The sequence below is a fragment of the Sus scrofa genome, chromosome 1 (assembly GCF_054392235.1).
Source record: "Sus scrofa isolate SSC_HxYL_T2T_F1_AM1 chromosome 1, Sscrofa_HxYL_maternal_Yorkshire_Landrace_v2.0, whole genome shotgun sequence".
NCBI classification, from domain to species: domain Eukaryota; kingdom Metazoa; phylum Chordata; class Mammalia; order Artiodactyla; family Suidae; genus Sus; species Sus scrofa.
In genome coordinates this window covers 58,692,040-58,713,956 of record NC_139383.1, presented here as the reverse complement: position 1 = coordinate 58,713,956, position 21,917 = coordinate 58,692,040, and the positions used below count along the sequence as shown (strand labels likewise).

Sequence of the window (21,917 nt, the reverse complement as noted above, 5' to 3'; positions counted from 1 at the left end):
CTACTTCACAAAAGTTCTATACAGAATATATATTCTAAAAAGTGTATTATAGGAATAAGTCAGATAAAATTATCCAAGTAGACACAAATTTAAAATTCAAAAGAACATTTGTACAATCCCACATAAACAGAATGACTATCACTCCCAAAGTTGTAAATATAGTCTCTCCCACATTTGGTTTAGGGCCGAAAGGAAAGAACATGGACTGAGCCTCCAGAGGGCTGACTGCAGTCTCAGCCGCACCACCACAGCATTGCAAGACAAAGAGTGAGCCACTTAGCCGCTTTTTAAATAAGAGCACAGGGCTCCAAAAGGTCTGTTTAATCCCAAAAGGCCTCATAAAACATTTAACTGAGAATTGTTCGTATAATGTGTATTTATGGCTTTCATTTTTCTTATGCAGGACCTCCATATTTATTGCAATGTTATCTTTCTTTGAACTGGTCAGAAATATATAGGTCCATTTCCTCATAATTTATCCTTCTCTTGTGATCCATCAAGGTTTTCCCTGGAGATCTTAGCCAGAAGTCTCATTTCCCATAAGAAAGAGAGATTAACTCACAGAAGTGATTACATTAACAAGGAATAACATGCTGCATACCCAGCAAAAACACTTTTAAATTAGACCAAGAGGAACAAGATACAAAAGGAATGGACTACATAATCCCATAAATAACTTTGAAATTGCTCTATATTACTAAAATTTTACTCAGCTTATGGGCCAAATGTTACTCCTCACTAGCCCTTCTGTCTTTCTAACAAATCCCACTTCCTACTTTTTGACACACATTATTTAATAACAAACACATTGATAGTTCATCATACTAATCTACACTAAATCAAACAAGAATGAGACTAAATGGCAAAAGCCAAATATATTTAATTTCTTATAAATGTGGTATTGCAAATATTCTTTTATAACAGGCTTTGTTACACAGCTCAGAAGATTACTTACACTACAACATGGGTTTGAACTACAGGGTCTACTTATACTCAGATTTTTTTCAATGAATACATTCCACAGTACTACAAGAACTAAGGTTGGTTGAATCCACAACATGGAGGGCCTACTGTAAAGTTATACATAGATCCTTTACTTCAAGGTGGAGGAGGAGGTTTTGTTGTTCGAGAGTCAACTGCAAATGAAAAATCAGGGCCTGGGAAAATATAAATTAAGATAGAACATCAAGACCCAAAGGGAAGTTAGAATTGCATACATGCTCTATGGTGTTATTGAAATTTTGTCTCCAAGAATCTAGGTAGCTTCTAATTTATGGATTTAAAAAATCAGATAGATGACATTTTTGGTCATATAAATAGAAGAATCCAAAGAAGTATTTTCACAAGCCTTAAAATGGGAAAATAGGGGATATAGAAGACAAGATTTTTAGTATATTAAACACAGTATTTGCATTAATTGGTTTTTATAAGAATGTTTTTTCTTTTGTTTAGTATCCCTTAGCGTAAACTAAGGGCATAATGTCAAATCAAAAATCAGTGAAAATAATTTTATAGAGTATAAGGGTAGAGAAGGGAGCAGTGGACTGGTATTGAAGCAATACCCTCTTTTATGTCTGCACTAAATTTTTGAAGAGACTCAGCAAGCCTTAATGGCTACTCATGGCAAGAAAATCCACTGAGGCAGTGACTTGACCCAAATCCTTATAACCCAAGAAGAAGCATCTTGGAGTTTAAGTCCCTAATGGTCTCTACAACATGGTGACCTGGGGAATCTCACCCTCTGTCCCAGACCAATTGCCAAACTTTCCCTGATGGTAGAGCTAACTTGGCCATATGTATTTTTAACCCTAATAACCATGTATTTCATTTACATGTCATTTCTTGCATTATAATATCACTAATGGGAATGGGGGCCTTCACGGTTGTACAAGACAGTGTCAGGCAGCTTTCAATTTATTTGGCTGACTCCGGTTCATTTCACTCTTGTGATTGGCAGGATATGAACCCTTCTGTTTGGAATATTGTCTTGCTGAAGGGTTTGTGCTTATGTATTTTATAACATACATAACATAAAATATATTTTATCATACATTTTTATATACTAAGCCTTATATAATTTTCTCCTCCAGTACAGTAGTGTTTTTTTTCCTTACAGCTGCTACTCAACATTTTCCAATCTTTTACACATTTTTCTAAATATTTTATCTCCCACTTAAACATTTCCATCACATTCTTCTCTACTGATATTCACCACTTGAGACTCATTAAAAAGTAAATATATTCTTTCAAAGTTCACTCTGTTTTAGTCCACTGTATGTGATTCTTAATATGGTTTTTATCCAAACATGAGGCAAGCATTTATCACTTTGATTAACATAGCATTGGTATGCCTCCCTTCAGGTTTCCTAGGAGACATGGAATGTCCTCAGACCCTATAAAGAACATCAACATTCAATATAATGTTTGCATCCAGACCACTCCTTCAAGAGAACTCACCATTGGTGATTAGGGGGAAGTGTCCATGTAGGTGGACAGAGATGGAATCTCGGTATGGGCCCATCAAGCAGCATTTATGCCCCATCAGCTTATGGCCAAGTTACAAAATACACTTGTGTGATTTCTCACATGTTAACTCCTCAGAAATGAGGCGCTCTTTTGTTTATTAAGAATATAGAATATAGGGAGTTCCCGTCGTGGCGCAGTGGTTAACGAATCCGACTAGGAACCATGAGGTTGCGGGTTCGGTCCCTGCCCTTGCTCAGTGGGTTAAGGATCCGGCATTGCCGTGAGCTGTGGTGTAGGTTGCAGACGTGGCTCGGATCCCGCGTTGCTGTGGCCCTGGCGTAGGCCGGTGGCTACAGCTCCGATTGGACCCCTAGCCTGGGAACCTCCATATGCCGCGGGAGCTGCCCAAGAAATAGCAAAAAGACAAAAAAAAAAAAAAAAAAAAAAAAAAAAAAGAATATAGAATATAGTATTTACTTTTAAAACCTTTATTAAATCTTTGGTGAAATTTACAATTAATATAGCCTCTTAGATTCCAGGAAAGATGATAGTGGAATTTGTATCCTTCCTTTAGAAACAATGACTTAACAGGACCGGGTCCTGTATTGAAGCCTCTCCTGGTACATGGCAATTAAACTATATCATCTGCATTAAAAAGCAACTTCTTTATGATGGAGGACCATTGTTATAAAAAAATATTAAAAGGGGGGCAGAATATGGCCTTGCCTTATACCTTTATGAACTGCTCTCTCATTTGCAAAAGACCATTCATAGATTAATATAATAATATTGATTATTTAATTTAACATTAGGACACAGGGTTTGAGCAGGTATCGGTTACTGCAGATGCATATCAAGTTCCTAACATTTAACTTTGTCCAGATGAGCAAGTCAAGGACCTCCTCACAGTCCTGTGATTACTAAAAACTTTCTCATAAGGCAATGAAGAACATAGCAGTGAACAGTTAGGAGGTTATCTCACAACCTATTTGTTCCACATAAAATAGAGAGTTGAGAAATGCAAAAATTACTTAAAGGAGAAACTATCATTAAATTTGGATGGAAACGTTGAATAAAATATGTACTTTAAGGGATGTAGAATATTGCCTTTTAAAAAAAGAGAAAAACTTAAATCTGAACCTCTCAAATGAAATCTTGCACAAAGAATTTAACAAAGGAATCCTTGAAAAGACTGAACAATTTTGATGGCTGAAAAAAAATTCACCTTTTAAAATAGAGCATTCCAATATATTTTTATGGTGGACATAATAGGTGCACTGGTTATACTTTTAAATTACATAAAAATGCAAAGGTAGAGCTACTTTTAAAATATATATCATCCTAGTTAAGGATCATGATAACGCATATTTGGCTAATTCAAACTAAATCTCTCAGAATAAAGAATGAGACAACACAACTGAAGAAAAATTTGGGAGTCAGTTTATATCTTACAGTATTTATGTTATGGAAGAAACTCCCACTTCAAAACTAAATATAAAACAAATTAAACATTTACCAAGCATTTACCAAATGTTAGGCACCATACTAAGCATTTTACATATATTAGTTCATTAAAGTCCCTAACAGTCCTCCCAAGCAGGCACTTTATTTTTCCCATTTTACAGATGATGAAAACTAAAGTTCAAAAAGGACGTAACTTGTTCAGCATATAAATAGCAGGAAAAAGTTTCAAATGCAAAGGATCTGACTCCAGAACCTCTGTCTTGACTACCATGCTGTTGGAAATATGGGGCATTCCTGCTAGGTAAGCTTCATATGTAAATCCCCCAAGTTTGGTCTCTCCATAATGACAAAGTGGATAAAAAACTATTTCACCTCTAAGAATGGTCCTCTGATTTGCACACATGCAGCTCTTTTATATTCTGAGAAGGGAGTCCTAACCAGGACTAAAACTTATTTCTTTTACCAGATTTAATTCCAAAAATATAATAACTAACATAATTAAATATCTCAGTGGCCTCCCATATTGTGATTTAGAATGTCATATGGCTACAGTTCTTAATTCTACTATAAGTGCCCTTCCTTTGCAGGTTAACTGCATAACCGATTAAATAATCTGCACAAAGGCAAGGTGGCTCTAGAGGGAAACATGCAATTATGTAGTTTCCAAGTAGTAATTATCTAAAATTAATTGCTGTTTTATGGGAGTTTTGATCACACCAAACAATATTTACAATTACAATTCAATTCCAAAATATCTTCTTACTCTGCTTAGCTATGTAACTATCTGTTCAGTCATGCTTTCTCATGTTTGGGAAACATATATGACTTACGGTACAGTTAAATGAGTGTTTCATTAACTCCAAAGGGAGTTATTCGAACAGGAAAGATATGCAATCGTGTGGAAGAAATAACACTGCAGAACCCAAGGGTACTTATGAAAAAAACAATGGCCTTCCTTTGTCCACCTGGGTTAACATTTCTGACTTTCATTATAAAGTCTGCTCTTGTTATTGGTATAACCTCATCAAGAAAACTAAAGGTTCATTTTCCACGCTTTTCTCCAATCCTCTATCCTCTGTCTGCCATCAAAAGATAAGAGATCTAAGATCCCGTCCCATTTAAACAATGAGTCAACTCAGCCATTTTTTAAGTCTCTCAGGATAGTGATTTGCCTGTGTTCCCTCTTTCCCACTAAAATAGAAACTTTTGAAAGTGAAAGCTGGGGCTTATTATCAAAGATCCTTTGTAGTTATTAAGCACAGGAAATTTGTGTCTCCGATGCCTATCACATATTTAATAAGAAGACATAATTACTGCAAATGGTTCCCTGCTTGAAACCAATGACCATTTCCAACACACATCTCTTTGAAATAAGCATTTGTGATGAAAACACCACTCAAGAGCATTTACAGAACACTCACTGGTGACAAAGCACCAGGATAAGTGTGTAATTAAATGATACTTGTCTGGGTCTCTGACATTCTCTGCTTTAAGAGGGACAGTATTAACACCAACAGACATGAAAAGGTATGACTAAGCTTGTGCTAATTTCCACTCCAAGACCCATACTCCTAGACAATGCTTATCTGGTTTTCATATCCTAAAAAGAAAATGCATTCATTTAGAAAAATGACATTGGATTCAATCTGACTGATAAATTTCGTGTTGATATTTCACCATTGAAGCTCAGAGGATCAAAATCTTCCCAAATTCTTCAAAGAGTTGCACCTATTCTGAAGCAGAGAGAAAAGTTTCAACCATTATTCTTTGGGGGAAACCATCTTTGCTCAATATCTGCCCCTCTCTCAATCTCCCCTGTCCCCATTTTCCCTCCTGCAAGTTCTCTTCACTATCAGTGTCTGTCTCTTTATTCCCCTTATCCTCTACCTCCACATCCTTTGACCCCCTTCTCCTACAGGGTTTAAACTGAAATAGACTACACTCCCACTTCGGGACCCTGAAGTAGGAGACTAATAGAGCTGTCACAACTCACCTGTGTGACCATCAGACATCATCGAATATAAAGAATGAATGGAAATCCAGTTAGGCTTTCATGAGCCATTGCTTTTAACTATGAAATAAATATTTTTCAATAATATGAAAGAAATGGATATCTGTACATAGGTGAATAAAGTTTCATGCATCGCTGCTTCCAAGGTGTCACTTCAATGGAGGTTATAGGGGTTATAAGTTAGTGGCTAGGTTAAGCCAATAGATAATTATGTGCAGGCATTTCTACTTCTCAATTATTGAGGAGAGGGAATGAACAGGATAATGGATTAAAAATAAATATCAGCAATAATAAATAATAAAATTGGCATGGATAGTAAACTACAAAACAATAAAATAAAATGTGTCGGAATGCCAAAGATTCTTCACAGGGCTTCCTATACCTAACCTTTGCTGTGGAATTGATTGTTCATTGAAGTGAAAAGAAGTTGCTGAAGTTTTGGATTCCAAAAATGAAACTTGCAATCAAGTTATATATATATACTTAATAGCATATATTCCACATATCCAGAAATGTAATAAATAAGTGATTATAGGGAGTTCCCACTGTGGTGCAGCGGAAACAAATCAGACTAGTATCCATGAGGATGTGGGTTTGATCCCTGGCCTCATTCAGTGGGTTAAGAATCCGGCATTGCCGTGAGCTGTGGCATAGGTCGCAGACACATCTCGGATCCCACATTGCTATGGCTGTGGCATAGGCCGGCAGCTATAGCTCTGATTCAACCCTTAGCCTGGGAAATTCCTTATGCCATGTGGGAGGCCCTAAAAAAAAAAAAAAAAAAAAAAAAAAATGTGATTATACACCCATGATTCTCTGGTAAACATCCTTTCCAGCTGCTTGGCTAGTACCTGAGTCATAAGTACTCTCCAGTCCTCTTACTCTCCAGGAAGGAAGGATTAGCTGATCTAGTATTATCATCCTAGCCTAACACAAATGCTTGGAATTCCCTTGTTCTTTCACAGCGTAAATTACTGTATTTCTCCCCAGACTGGGTTTGCTAAAACATCCTGAATTCAGAAAAATCCCTAGAAAGACTTTTTAAAGGCCTATCTTGGGGCTACTACAAATTTTCAATGGAAAGAGGTGAAAATTAAATAGACAGACAGATCAGCTGACTGATTAATCCATTGACTGATGTGGTTCTTGCTCCTTCTTAAGGGTAGAGAGATCTTGGCTTTAATCATCTAATCCAGTCCTGGAAGTCACTTTCAAAATAAAATAAAATTATATTAGTTTCAAAAAATTAGGAGTTCCTGGCATGGCGCAGTGGAAACCAATCCAACTAGGAACTGTGAGGTTGCAAGTTCGATCCTTGGCCTTGCTCAGTGGGCTAAGGATCCAGCGTTGCCTTGAGCTGTGGTGTAGGTCACAGACACGACTCGGGTCTGGTGGTTGCTGTGGTGTAGGCCGGCAGCTGTAGCTCCGATTAGACCCCTGGCCTGGGAAGCTCCATATGCCATGGGTGCAGCCCTAAAAAAAAAAAAAAAAAATTATATTTTCTTCAAGCATAAGTATTACTACTGCCATCCCAAGCATCCGCAATTGATTTCCCAAACACTAGTAGAATTGCGCCAGTGCTTTAGATTCTCCCACCCCAACTCAAAGACAGGGCTTGCATGAAAACAAGTTCAAAATGGTAAGTAAAATATTATACTTTTCTCTGAGGGCCATTGTTTGATTTATTTGAACAGTTGAACACAGAATGCAGGGTTTTGCTTTTTATATTTTCCTCATAAATGGTCTAATTACTATTCTGTCTCTGGGTAGTACAATTTCATAAACCAACCCCCAAAGAGAGAGATCTGCTCTTTTCTCGAAATATCGAGAACACAATCAACATTCACTTTATCAGAACAAGTATATTAATAAATGAAACGACAAAACTGCTTCACCCACTGGGAACAGCACATTGCCCAGCAAAGTTATTTTACAAGTAAAGAACCAAAGGGCAGCCAGTGCCAGAGAATAGTTCTGATGAGAGACACATGGAAAAGGAATTCGTACACCCCAATGCTTATCAGAACCATTTGCAAGACTCTAAAAATGTATAAAAATCCGAGTGCCTCTCTAGACCCAGTGACCCAGATTCTCAAGAGGTGGGCCCGGATACACACATTTTATAATAGTTACTCAGTGATTCTGATCACCTACCAGTTCTGATCTAGGGCAGCAGTTCTCAAAGTATGGTCCACAACCAGCAGCATTTGAAATGCCAATTACTGGACCCTACCCCAGCCTTCCTGAATCAAAAAGTCTTGGGACAGGGCCCAGTAAACCACCTGATCTTCAGAAAGACCTCCAAGAGATTCAGACACAGCTAACATTTGAGAACTATTGTTCTAAGGGATTTTAATTAAGCATCAGCCAAGAAGAACCAAAGGAGTTCATCCCTACCTTGTCCTTTAGCAATTTGGAAGAAACTTAAAAACAACTGATTTGACTTTCTGGGGATTCTGATAGCAATTATTTATGGAGGGAGCAAACATGACTATGGGAAGGAGGACATCTAAAACCACACTGCCAGAGATGCTTAGACTTCATGCCCAACAATAGGCAAACTCTGCACCTGAGAGAGAATGTGTTGAATATGAGGAAGGGGAATATTTCTTTCCTGACATTTGCAGGGACATTTCTAAGAACTTATAACAACATTTCCTAGGTTAAAGAAATGAACTTAACTAATTGATTGTTTTCTTTATGTGAGTTTTTGCCCATCCAAACAGCAAAAAAGGAAAATTCCTTTTTATGCTTGTATACTTGTCGCTTCCTGCAAGTATTGCACATTCAAACTCCCTCCCAAATGACATTCATTTCTTCTCTGATCTTTGTAACTTTGAATATTTCTCTGAGAATCTGAGACTTCAGAGCAGCATTTCTTAACTTATTTTCATTTTCACACACCTTTTTAAAGAGGAAATTTTAAACATTTTTTCCTAATCACTCCGTGATATACCACAGCTATGCTGGGTAGCTGTTTATGTACTATTAAGTATATCTGTGTTTTACACCTAAAAGGAGGGCATAAGACCCTTTTTCAACCTTTCCCAAGAACTAATTGGATTCCCCCTGGGGATGATATCACCCTTGTTAAGGACACGCTCTGCTCTTTAGACTTAAAAGTCCAACTTTGTTTGATACACTACAGGTAGGAGGTGTTCTGATTATTTTTCTAAATCAAATTAAATATATACTACCAATTAAATTGAAAGCATTAGGCAGAAAATGCAGCCTTAGTCATATTGGGTTCACCCACACTAGGGCTGGTATAGTGCTGGAAACTGCAGAAGGACCCTGGATTTCAGTCCATCATAGTTGCTACTGGGATGCTCTCAGCTCCACCCCCTCCAGGGGATTTCAGGGAACCAGAGCTGAGGGTTCCCCCCCTCCTCCTCCCCAGTCACCCTACCTGCCAAACATGCACACACAGCACTCACACTCCATCCCAAGTTCTACCACAGGGTTTGGCTACTTTTCTGTGCCCTTGAAGCCAGGAGTCACTCTTTATTAGCCCAGATCCTTGTTTACTGAACCTATGTTTAAAGAATGTCTTTCTTTTTATATAATGATTTTTTTATTATAGCTGGTTTACAGTGTCCTGCCAATTTTCTACTGTGTAGCATGGTGACCCAGTTACATATACATGTACACATTCTATTTTCTCACATTATCATGCTCCATCATAAGTGACTAGATATAGTTCCCAGCGCTACACAGCAGGATCTCATTGCTTATCCAATCCAAAGGCAATAGTCCGCATCTATTAACCCCAAGTTCCCAATTCATCCTGCTTCCTCCCCCTCCCCCTTGGCAATCACAAGTCTATACTCCAAGTCCATGATAAAGAAAGACAAATACCATATGATATCACTTATATCTGGAATCTAATATATGGCACAAATGAATGTTTCCACAGGGGAAAAAAAAAATAAGTCTCTTAATGTAATCCCCAGATGCAAGGGTGCCCTCTGAAGGAGTGCAAATATCTACCATCCCCTGGGGGTAAACCTACAAGCCAGTTTCTTTCTCAATTACTTTCTCCGGCTATGTCTAAATTCTAGATTTTTCAGAGGCTGGACTAGTGTTGATTGAGAAAAACAGATACCGCTCCTCCAGCAAGCTATGTCTTGATAAAAACATTTTAGACTAACACCATTCTACACAAAGAGCACAGTCTTAGCTTCAGAGGGGCAAGGATTCTAATCCAAGTACCACTAGTTAATACTTACATGTCTTTGACAATCTTTAGTGCCTTCATCTGTAAACTGAGGCTAATAATACCTATTACAAAAGGTTGTTGCGGAGGTTAAAAGAGAATTTGTTAACAATTCTACCACAATTGAGGGTATAGGGTAAAGGATCAATAAATGGCAGCCTTATCATTACTGGCACCAAGTCAACCAACTCAAACAAATTTTCTCATTCATTGAGTCAGAGCACCTGATCAGGGAAGTACCAGGGAGTACAGGAATAATATCTTCATCATAAAATTCTCCCCTCCTTCTATAGAGTTGAAGATTTTTTTGAAGCTCACAATCAAGGACTGATGGCCCTAAAGAAATGGCCAGGAAAGGATCTAACTTGGAAGAGAAAGTGGAAAATTCTTGAGTATACAGTGGCTGAAAGAGAACTAGGATGGGCTGGGTGGTAGACTTAGTTATCTTGGGAACCACCTTCATTCCACTCAAACTGTATATGATTGGCTGGATAGCTTTGCTCTGATTCATTATAGTGCAATGTCCTATCAGCTGAGGACACTCGTCCATTGACACCTCTTTTGAGCAAAGGATGTGCTGTTGCAAGCTTAGAATTGGCTGCCAAGCAACTTTTGAGCAAAGGATGTGCTGTTGCAAGCTTAGAATTGGCTGCCAAGCAACTTTACTAACCCTAACCCTAACCCTAGTAAAGTTTACTGGGAACTGTATCAGGTATGAATTGACATTCATCAATGGCTTTTTCTAGGAACTTCCCAACTTTTGTCTCACTGTATGGCTTTCTTATAACTAATTCAGTCAGAGGAAATAATTAGCAGCCATGCCACACAGGAACGAAATGTGCATACTTGATGTTGTGCTTAATGAACTTATTTAAAGTTACAAATCACTAAACTTCCCATTGGCCTCTGCTTAGTGCTTTCTTGTGCAGAATATGGAAAAAAATCAGAACCTGTGCTGATAGGGTAATTTAGTCTTGAAATTTGCCATTTGCCTACATGCCAAGTATGACAATATATAGCCAACTAGGAAAGAAAGCAGCTTTTCCTCATTCATTACATCTACAACTACTATTGTGGGGTTTGTGGTTAATAAAGATCAAGAAAAACTATCAGGGGTAATTTTCTTTGATATATTTGAACAGATAGTATATGTATGACTACCATCCTGACCATTTCATTACATATGAGTTAGTCCTTTTACATGGCAAGAAGAATTTTTAAAAGGAGACTGTCTTATAAATGTCCTTCTAATCTGTGAGACCATTTTTATTTTTGCTCAAGCATTATTGATTGGAACATATGTTCAAAATGCTCTTTGGTCTGTGGATCCTTCCCCAGGGTTAGACAAAGAAGAAATTTCACATTGGCTCTATAATGTATTGCAAGGAACGCTACGGGGATTCTTTTTTTAAAAGTCTGATGAGTTTCGCACAGTTAGGATGTAGGAGAGGCAGAGATGGTTGTGTGAATCACCCTGAAGCTGGGGAAACTGCTACCTAAAAGGAGTTCCTTTACTTTCCTTATTTCTCCCTTTCCCTTCTGCTCCATCCACCCCACCCTACCCAGCCCTTTCCCCAGTTAAATTATTATACGCCTAGTGCAAATGCCACTCTCTCTTTCAAATCTTATTTTCAGGGGAAAAAAAGTTTTTCTCATTAAAGAAAGTGGGGGATTAGAGATGTTTGACAAAGTAGCTTTGCTGATTCGCCATTTCAAGTGTCTTTGACTTACCACATCCTCTCTATGGGTTTAGCCACCCCCTGCACCACCCATTCATCACCACCTGCCCACCTGTGCAGATGTCTCTTCTTGACACACACTCTCTCTCTTACAGTGGTTTTTGGAAACGTTGTTGGAATAATGTTTACAGAATACGAATCTTTATGCCTCACTATTGTCCACAGTAACCTCTCTACCAAGAGTGAGACAGAATTCACCAGCTACTAATAGAAGGCTACTGTAATTTATTTCTCAAATATTAATATATATTTTAAAACATATAAAAGACTCTATTGCTACATTATAACGCCATTTTAGGGCTTTAAGTCACAATTGCTGTACTCCAAATCCCATTATCAGTGTGATCCATATGCGATCTTCTCCCTTTATAACCCAGGAGTCACAGAAAGTATTCTGAGAAGTTTCACGAAGCCCTAAGACTAAAGACCAGCCACTGCACAATTATGGCTGGCCTAAGAGTTCCAGTCTCTTCCATCCCAACCCCAAAGTGATGATCCACCCCCAACGGGGTCCCTAATGTGTCCTCCCCCATCTACCCAGACCTTGCTCCCACTATCTCCTGTCTCATTGCAATCCATTATCCTAGGATATTTCCATTTCCAAACACTGTGTCCATTTTGCTCCATCAATTCCTATCAGCTCTATCATATAACACTGAAGACTCCTAAAGATTTATTAATCTATGCTGGGCCATGTGCTAAACCTTAAACTGCATTGCTTTCCTAAGCTATAGAAACAGTGTATATGAGTTAAGCTAAATTTAAATAGGTGATCTGGAATATCTACATCACAGCTTCTTCCTGAAGCTTCTGTGAATTCTTCAGCCTAGAGTGATGCTTTCCTTTTCAAACTTTATATATCACTTAATATAAGAATGATTTGTTTCTAAGTTATCTTTGAGTTCCATTTGCCTCAAGTTTATTATTCATAATTCAACTATATTACAAATTCCTAGTAGGCAGGAGCCTTGTCTTTATATCTATTTTATTCCCCACACACATACCGAGAGCTGAATATATTAATAAATGTGTGTTGGCCTAGCACTTTCATTTTGGCTAATGTTTCATTTGTATTATATATTTCAATCAGAATTAAATTTTATGACCCTAGAAACATGTTTTAATATTATAGATTCATAGTATTATTAAGAATTAGTCACAGCAATAATCATTTAGAGGTAACTAACCTCAAAGTCAACTGGATAGCAACAAAAATAAATTGAAAACATAATTTACAATATGTGTTCATGATTAAGTACCAGCATGATGACAAAGAAAAAAGTGATAGAAGAACAAACTCTACACTAAAAAAAAGCATACAATAAAGTAAATGAAAATTTATTGATAGACTTATCCAATAATAAAAGATTCCTCCTAAAAGAAACAATTACTGAGTACTCACTATGTGGAAGATACTGTTTTAAGGGTTTCACATATAGTAATACTCACCTAGCCCTATAATTTAGGATTACTATCCCCAATAATCAGATGATAAAACCAAGGCACAAAGATAATAAGTAACTTCCCCAAATTCATAAGGTTAATTACTAATAGATCTTGGATTTTAAACCCAGGCATCTAGTGCCAGGGTCTATGCTGGTATTGCTATGTGTTTCTACACAAAGCAGTAAGCTTTTAGGCAGTTTTCTTAAATGTTTTAGTCTCTACAATGTATTCTCCTATGAGGGGAAAAAAAAAATTCAAAGATCTGAAATTAAAACAAGAAAAGGTTCAAATGCAGTCTGTTTACACATGCTAATGCCTATTTTCTATAATGAAATTAATAACTGACTTGAAAATCACCAGTGGTAAATAAATGTGATAATTTACAAAATACATGAGCCTGGTTCTTACCTGGGAAAAGTACGTTTGAATAAAAACATCCAACAATCACTCACACCATCAGAGATTTTCCATTACCTCTATTGTAACACAATTCTAAAAATGTTTCTTTCATAATTTATTTTGCAGATGTATCAAAAGCAGTATTACTTTTCACTCTATGAAAACAGTATGTGAAAGTTGAGCTAAATTTTACTTGCATTTGGATTAAGCTTTTCACAAAACATATTGGAGGCTCACAATTAAATATGAAACATCAATATACGAAATGTTTTTCTTGCAACTTTGATAAAGTATAAAATTATTTACATTCAATTTACAACTTGAAATAGTCCAAATAGGCTAATGTTATGCTGTGTAACAAAAAAAATCAGTGATGTAAAAACAACAACAAAGGCTTATTTCTGCCCTATGCTACCTATTTAACTATATCTATATCAGACCAGTGGGAGGAAGGGGGGACTCTGCTCATCTTTTTCATCCAAGAATTCACACTGATAAAGATTCCACCATTTATGACTTCATCACAGCTGAGGTTTCAGCTTCCTCAAGCTGATGAAGAGAGCAAAAGGAATCACACATCAGCTCTTTAATACTGAGGAGTAGCTCATTATCGAAACAAGTTTCCCAGCCATGCCTAATTTCAATGCAATGTATGCTGAACGGGGAAGAGAACCAGCATTGTGGTGAACACAAGTGACACCTTGTAGACAATTTTATTTTCATTAAACTTTTTTAAGCATATATTATATTACATTATTTTATGGGTCTAAAAAAGTTAAATTCAGATATTTCTGCTTTTTAAATACTAGACAAACAAAAGAAAAGTGAAAGCTTCAGAATTTTATAATCTTTTATATGGAAATGAACAGCTTTGAGGAGAGATTTTACTTAGTCTTTCCAATGTTTATTGAATTTCTGTTTGTGTGGGATTTTCTTCTAAATGCTAAGAGCAATTAAAAAAAAATTTAAGAAGTCAGGCATCTTCACCTCCACACAGCTGAGAAATAGGTCAGATAAATGCCTACACGAAGAAATCAAAAAGGATGCATAAAAAATAAATGCTCCCCAAGGGGTCAAGAAAATTGTCAAGTGTGTTCAAAGGTGAGAGTTCTTTGAGTAACAATTTAAAGCTATAAAGGACCTTAGGTATTTTACAGATGCAGAAAACTGGGCTGAAAAAGTTCAAAATGACCAGTCCAAAATGACAGTTGCTCAAAAAGTAAAACTTGGAGTTCCTGTTGTAGCACAGCAGAAGCAAATCCGATTGGGAACCATGAGGTTTCGGGTTTGATCCCCGGCCTTTCTCAGTGGGTTAAGGATCCTCACAGCTGTGAGCTGTGGTGTGCAGACATGGCTCGGATCTGGCATTGCTGTGGCTGTGGTGTAGGCCGGCAGTTGTAGCTCCAATTAGACCTCTAGCCTGGGAACCCCCATATGCCACAGGTGCGGCTCTAAAAAGGGAAAACTTATTTTCTATAAATGAATATTTCATGGAAAACAAATGCAAAAAAAGGAAGGCATTCAGAAATTTAATAAGTCCTAACAAAAGGAATATTTGAGAATCAACTAATTAAAATCACAATTTAACTTACAATTAAGAAAATTATTAATCGCCATAAATTACTAACATATTTACACTTTAAAATAAGCACAAGTAAATGCTATTTTTAATAAAACTATGATGAAATCCATGATGAAACAATTTTCATACCATCTATTTTATTATCCCAGAAAGTACTGGCTGAAATCTTTAAAAACTAGAACAGTAATTCAAGTTCTTAGCCTAGTACCTTTCAAAAAGCCAGAGAAAAGAAAATCCAAGATTAAAATTACAGCAACTTTATTAATTGCTGTTCAAAATGTCAAATTTACATATGTTTAAATAAATCTAAATGGCAGAACTGACCGCTAAGCAGTTTTAGACAAGTTTGGAAAAATTAATTATGTTCCTCATCTTAAAAAAAAAGTTAATATTCCAAGCATTTGCCTTTTTGTCAAAGACAATAAATTTGATTAAACATATATAAATTATGCTATACTAAACAGTATAATAACTAAAAACACATGGAGAACGGGGTTAGCCTTACTCATTGCATCATTTCCAAATTTAAACCTAATACTAAGCATATATGCTTGACTTAGAGACTTTTTCTAGTATTCCTTTTAAAGCTGCTATTCATAAAAAGGTCAGTAGGTTGTCTTTTAAAATAAATCTGTAATCACTATAAAATGTCACTGTATCTGACCAAAATCATGATGGAAGACCAGAGGCTAAGACTTGAGTGCAGTAGCTCAAAGAGTTAGAATGAAACAGTAGATGGACAAATTCAAAGACAGGGGCCAAGACCTGTCCCAGTTCCTCAACAAAAACAACCTATTGGAGTTCTGATAGTCATAACCTTGGCCATTTGAGCATTTCTTAATCTGCAGTGACTCTTAGCCATGAGCTCACTCTTTCTGAAATAGTAGAAAACCACCATGAAGCCATGGGTCTTAGGTTACCTTATGAATCTTGCTGGTAAAGTTTACAGGATACCACTATTTATTATCCACAGCAGTGGCTTTCAACTTAGCTGCTTCCCCAGCCCACCAAAACCTTGCAACACTCCAACTGAAAGAATGGAACCGTTTCACCAATGGTTTTCCCACAGGGGAAGTAGGAGGATACAGACCTACAGAATATATCAAAATATATCAAGTTGCTCATCCCTTCAGCATTTGTTTCTATTGATTGCTCCACCATGACCACCAATTGATGAGCACTGCTGTAAAGCTCTGCAGTTCTGACTAATCAAGTTTGTATTGTAAGCCTGAAAGCCTCAATAAAATGGAAGAACAACTGCTGAAAGAGAGCCTCAGACACTCTGTTGACTTCCTATAGGCCAGAGTGTGCCCCCATCATGCCTCTAATCCTCCAGCAGTTTACTCAGTCTGAGCATCCCCACTGCTGCCATTTCCTCCACATACTCACACATGCATGCACACAACACATTTAGGGGCACATGCAAACTTCAGTGTTCATAAGGCTTTAAAATACTCATCTTCATCTTCACAATGACCTGGTAAGGGTGGTAATTATTGGCCCCACTTAAGAGATCATGAAAGTAAGGTGCAAAGCAGTCCAGAGTCTATGCAACATCTCAGAAGTAGGAAATGGCAAAAGGAGGAGTCCAATCTTCACCTCCCAGATCATATCCCAAGACTGCTTCTACTTCTAGAAAAGAAGAGGGAAGGGTGGAAGTCCCAAAGTTATGAGACAGGCAATTCTCACATGGACCACTGATGTCATTTAGATGATATTTTGCCATAAAATGTACATTTTATTACATGTGTGTAAGTCATATTGACCCATTTCCTTCTTTTACAGAGAAATATGGTGAAATAGTAAGTTTGGATTTCAGCTGGGATTTGACTCCTTCCTTCTCTGGTCATACCCTTTTGGATGAAAAAAGTCATAAGTATGAGCTATGTGTTCCCAAGTCTCTGAATTTCTCTGGGAGATTCTGACTTAGTGAGTTGGGAATGGGGCCAGGAATTTGTACTTATAAGATGTACCTTGGGTGATTCTTGTCATCAAAGAAGGTTAGGGAATACTAGGCTAGGTTAGTTGTTCCCAACTTTGGATACATACTAAAATCACCTGGAGACCTTTAAAAAATACTAATATTTCAAGCCTACCCTAGAGATTCTTACTTAACAGCTTGAGATTGGGGATTGTACATGAAGATTTCCAAAAGTTCTTCAGTTGGACTCTAATATGCAGCAAATCTTGAAAATCACTGGGCCTGATGACAGTGTCATAGGACAGATATATAGCAGATTGAATAAGAGGATACCATTTCCTTACAGGAAGTTCCCTCAGGTTTTGAGCTTGGTCCTTTCATGATCAAGATTTACCAGTGACTTGGGTAGCAGTAGAGAAGCATGCTTAACGATTTTTCCTATTTCATAAAACTGTGAAGAATAGTAAAGAGTTTAGATGATAGAATTAGAATCTAAAATATTCACCAGGCTGGAGTCATAGAAACTGTCCTAAACAAGATACTGCATAAAGACAGAACGGGTGGCATGACTCAGCAACAGAACAACTTAGAAAAGCCTTAAAGCTTTCATCTGGCACTGAGTTCAATATGTGTCTACAATATGATGTGGCTGCCAAGAATATTGTTTTCCATTAATAGCAATATCATATTAGCATAAAGAATAAGCTCACCCCACTCCATACTGAATTCAGGACATCACAGAAGAAGGACAGAGATAGATAAGACCACGCATTGGCAGAGAGGAACAAAGAAGGTGACCTATAGAGGAAGGAATGGGGACAAGAAGAGGATAAGAGACAAGACATGGCTAGAAATGTTTGCAGGCTCTTCTGTAGAACACAAAGTTGGTTGATTCTGAAGGTGTCAAGAAATTAGTTACCCCTAAGAACAATAGACAGAAGCTGAAAGACAGACTCATGCTCCACATGAGCAAGGACTTTCTAACAATAGTGCAGAGGCAATCTAAGCTACTTGGAAAGCAGTAGATTCCCCATCACTGAGAATCTTCCAGATTTAGAAGGGAGATGACACAGGTAGCCCCATCTTCCTACATGATCCTTCCCTTTTGATCCATCTGTTACAAAACTCAGAATTGATCAGAAAAGTTAGCAAACACCCACTGGAGCCTTGTGCTTGCTTGTGTTGTAGAAGGAGGATGTAGCCAGAGCTAAACTTTCTCCCACATAGTCAGCCTTCCCATTTGTTGTTCCCCTTTGGTTTTACCCATTCTTTGTTTGTTTTGTTTCGTTTTTTTTGTTCAAGCCCAGTAATCCCGTATTTCTCTTTCCCTTCCAGTTTGGGTAGCCCCTGATTTGGTAAAAGTAAGCTGTAAATTTATACTATTTTTCATACTGCTTGTTCATAGTTTCTTTTTCCTAAGTTCCAACCAAAGGTATTATCAGATTATGCATAAATCTATGCCTTGATGATATAGTTATCCTACATTTGTTCCTGTCTGTCTGAATTCTGCTTAAATTTCACCTTCCCACCCAGCACTTTGTTCCCATACCTCTCTGACACAAGGAGATTATTGGGTCTGCTCAGAAAAGTTTCCATTTCAAAAAGAGTTTCCCCACTCTGTTACCTATATTTCCAACATTGTTCTTCAGTGGGAATGATCCAATTGTCAAAATCAAATAGGGCCACATATTATTCATCCAGATCAACATATTAAGTTCTGGGAAAATTTATTTCTATTCCATGAGAGATCTGTCATGTGTCCACTTTGTCAAGCACACTCTGACCTTGAAATATATCAGAAAACTAAGCACATCTTGACTTGTTAAGCATTTTCAAACTGCTAGTCATTCATTTACACCTACAACAAGCAAGCTTATTGGTGGTGCCTGGATGGAGTGAAGAATAAAGATTGACCCCATCTTTGTTCTCATAGAACACAGTCTCTGGGGGAGAACATCAATCAAATGATCCCCCAAATAAATATGAAATGCAAACATAATAAGTACTGTAACAAATACCACATGAAATTTTTAGAGCAAAAGAAGAATTTGACAATGGGATGGCTTTGGGGAGAAAATGGTCTTTATGGTTAAAGTTAACATTTTTAGTATCTCAGTAGAGTTTAAACCTAAGTGAGATACATGCTAAAAATTCAGTCCTTAAAAAAGTCTTCTGCCCACTCTGTGTCACTCTCTAGCACATTACCAATTTTATTTTTCATATAGCATTTATAATTTTAAAAATTATCCTATACACTCATTTTTAGCACTCTTATTTTCTGGCCCCTTTAGAATCTAAGCTCCAGAAACTCCATTTTTCCCATCTAGTTCACCACTATATCCCCAATTATATACACAGGAGTTACTCACTACATATTTATTGAGGACTGTTGAATATTTTAAATTTGCTAATTTACAAATAGGTTGTAATTACTATGAATGAGAAAACTAATACTCAACAAGTGTAGAAAAGCCATTCTTGACCATTTAGAACCAAAAGAAGTATTAGTAATTTGAAAAGGAGATTTTCATTAACATTAATTATAACAGATATTTCCTCAGGCAACTGACCTGAAACTAGAATTGGATAAAAGTGGATGAATGTCATTCCCTGCGGGAGTCTGTAAAAAATGTGGTTGTCATCAAGTTTGCAAAGGTCCCTTAGCTTCACTGTTCCTGTGAGGTTGTTCTAGCCACTTAAGCTCAGTTTAAATATGGCAGAGCACATACCAAACCTATTCACAGAACCTACATGACACAAGCTCAGCCTCCAGCCTCAAAGCCACATGCCTGCCAGGAGATCCCACCCGCAGAGGAAGAGACTTTCACCTGCAGTACCTGAAGTCCCAGGAAAGAAGGCTGGCTCTCTCCTCTGGCCAGACTCTGCTTCATAGAGCTAGGCATCTCTGAGGCCCCAGGTACATGGCTACCAGCAGCTCAATGCTCCCCTTCCTAGAACACAGTCTGAGCACGGAGGAGCCTGAAGCACCCTATCCCAGTAGCCTTGCACCTGCTTTAAGGAGCTGTGCAAGCTCAAGAGAAAATGGAGCCATTCATTATGCACACCCTCATGTATTATAGGAAGACCAGGACACAATTGTGTAAAGTGGCTACAGGATTTCAGGAGAGACTCTTCATCTACGGTAAGGGGGTACCTGCAGGGGGATGAGAGTGGGTTCAGTCTTCCCTGTGCCCATCTTTGACTCTGCCTTGAAACTGTCACCCCTTCCCTGATGATATAGTGGCCTTACCTCATCCTCTCAACCCTTAGCAAATTTGACTTAAACCCGAGGTTTTCTTAAGGCTACTGATATACTTTCAAATAATTATCAAGTTCACCACCTCTTCTTTATTCTCAGCACTACTGTCCTGGCCCTTCTCCCTAAAATGCTTCTAAATGCCTCTACACTGTTTTCTCCATGACCCACTATCCTCTATCCTATCCTGACACTGTAAGAAGTTTTCCAGACTTTGCTTTAAAATCCTCAGTCTCTCCAGAACTTTCTAAATAGATTTCAGAATCCTTGGGGTAGACACGTGGGTCTCAGCCCACTGCTCAAGGGCCAGCTTCAGTTTGTCACAGGGAAGTGCCATGCTCTCCCCACTTCTCTTCCTTTGCACATGTGGTCAGATCAGTCCATGGCACCTGTTCCAGTTACTTAACACTCATCTCCCCGGTCTAAAGCAAGGATCACCACATCAGTAAGCCTTTATAACCTTCATCTGAGGTGGAGACCCCTCCTTAGGACCCAAATAACACTGGAGCCTTTCTCTATCATAATTCTCTGCTTTAACTTGAAAGACTAAATCTCTGACAGCAAAAACCAATTCTTTTATCTTTCTATTCCCAAAGCCAGACACATAGATGATGCTTTTAATATTTGTTAAAATTATCATAAGTAACTATTTGTAAAACACTCAGATTTTGCAAATCTTTCTGTAATCATTTTGAAAACAGAAGATCACTTTCTACTTTTGGTTTGTAAGAGCTGTCTTTCTTATTCTTAACCTAACATAAAATTAACACCAAAAGGTAAAAATACACAATTTTCATAAGTAAAAATACTATTAGTAAACAAACATTGTGGAAAATGTTCATCCAGCTAGTAATTAGAAAATGCAAATTAAAGCAATCTTGAAAAACATGGTGCACATTAGATTAGCCAAAAATATTTAATGACAAAACCTAAGGTTGATTAGAGTGAAATTATTACATCTTTGACTGTTTCTGACATTACAAATTGTACAACCTTTTAGGAAAGTAATTGGGAAATATTTATTTAGAAACCTTGAAGACACTCATATATTTTGACCCAAAAATTAAACTCAGGATTTCACCTACTCAATACAAGTTTTTTAAATAGAACAAAATGCTGCAAAATATTCAAAGGTATGTTGTGATAGCAAAACACTGAAAACCATTTAATTGCCCAAATGTACATTAATATACATAAATATAAATTGGGATATTTGCAATTCACATAACCAATAAGGAATTCATACCAAAAACAAGTATTTTTCACAATCCAAAAAATTAATAAGACAAAGAAATCAGCAAAAAAAATATTTGGGTAGGCATGAAATAGAATTTTTCACACCAAAGATGAAAAATATGAATGATTGGTAGGCACTGAATGATGCTCTAACTCAATTAGTGTTCAGGAAATTATAAAT

General features: G+C 37.3%; 1 long non-coding RNA gene across 1 annotated transcript in view; it reads right to left on the bottom strand.

The window, feature by feature from the left end:
- Positions 1-3,890: 3,890 nt before the first annotated feature.
- LOC146406110 (uncharacterized) overlaps positions 3,891-21,917 on the bottom strand; it is a 144,637-nt gene continuing 126,610 nt past the window's right edge. Inside the window, exon 5 of the long non-coding RNA XR_014805999.1 lies at positions 3,891-5,663. This is a non-coding gene — a long non-coding RNA (uncharacterized LOC146406110). The remainder of the gene's footprint in view (positions 5,664-21,917) is intronic.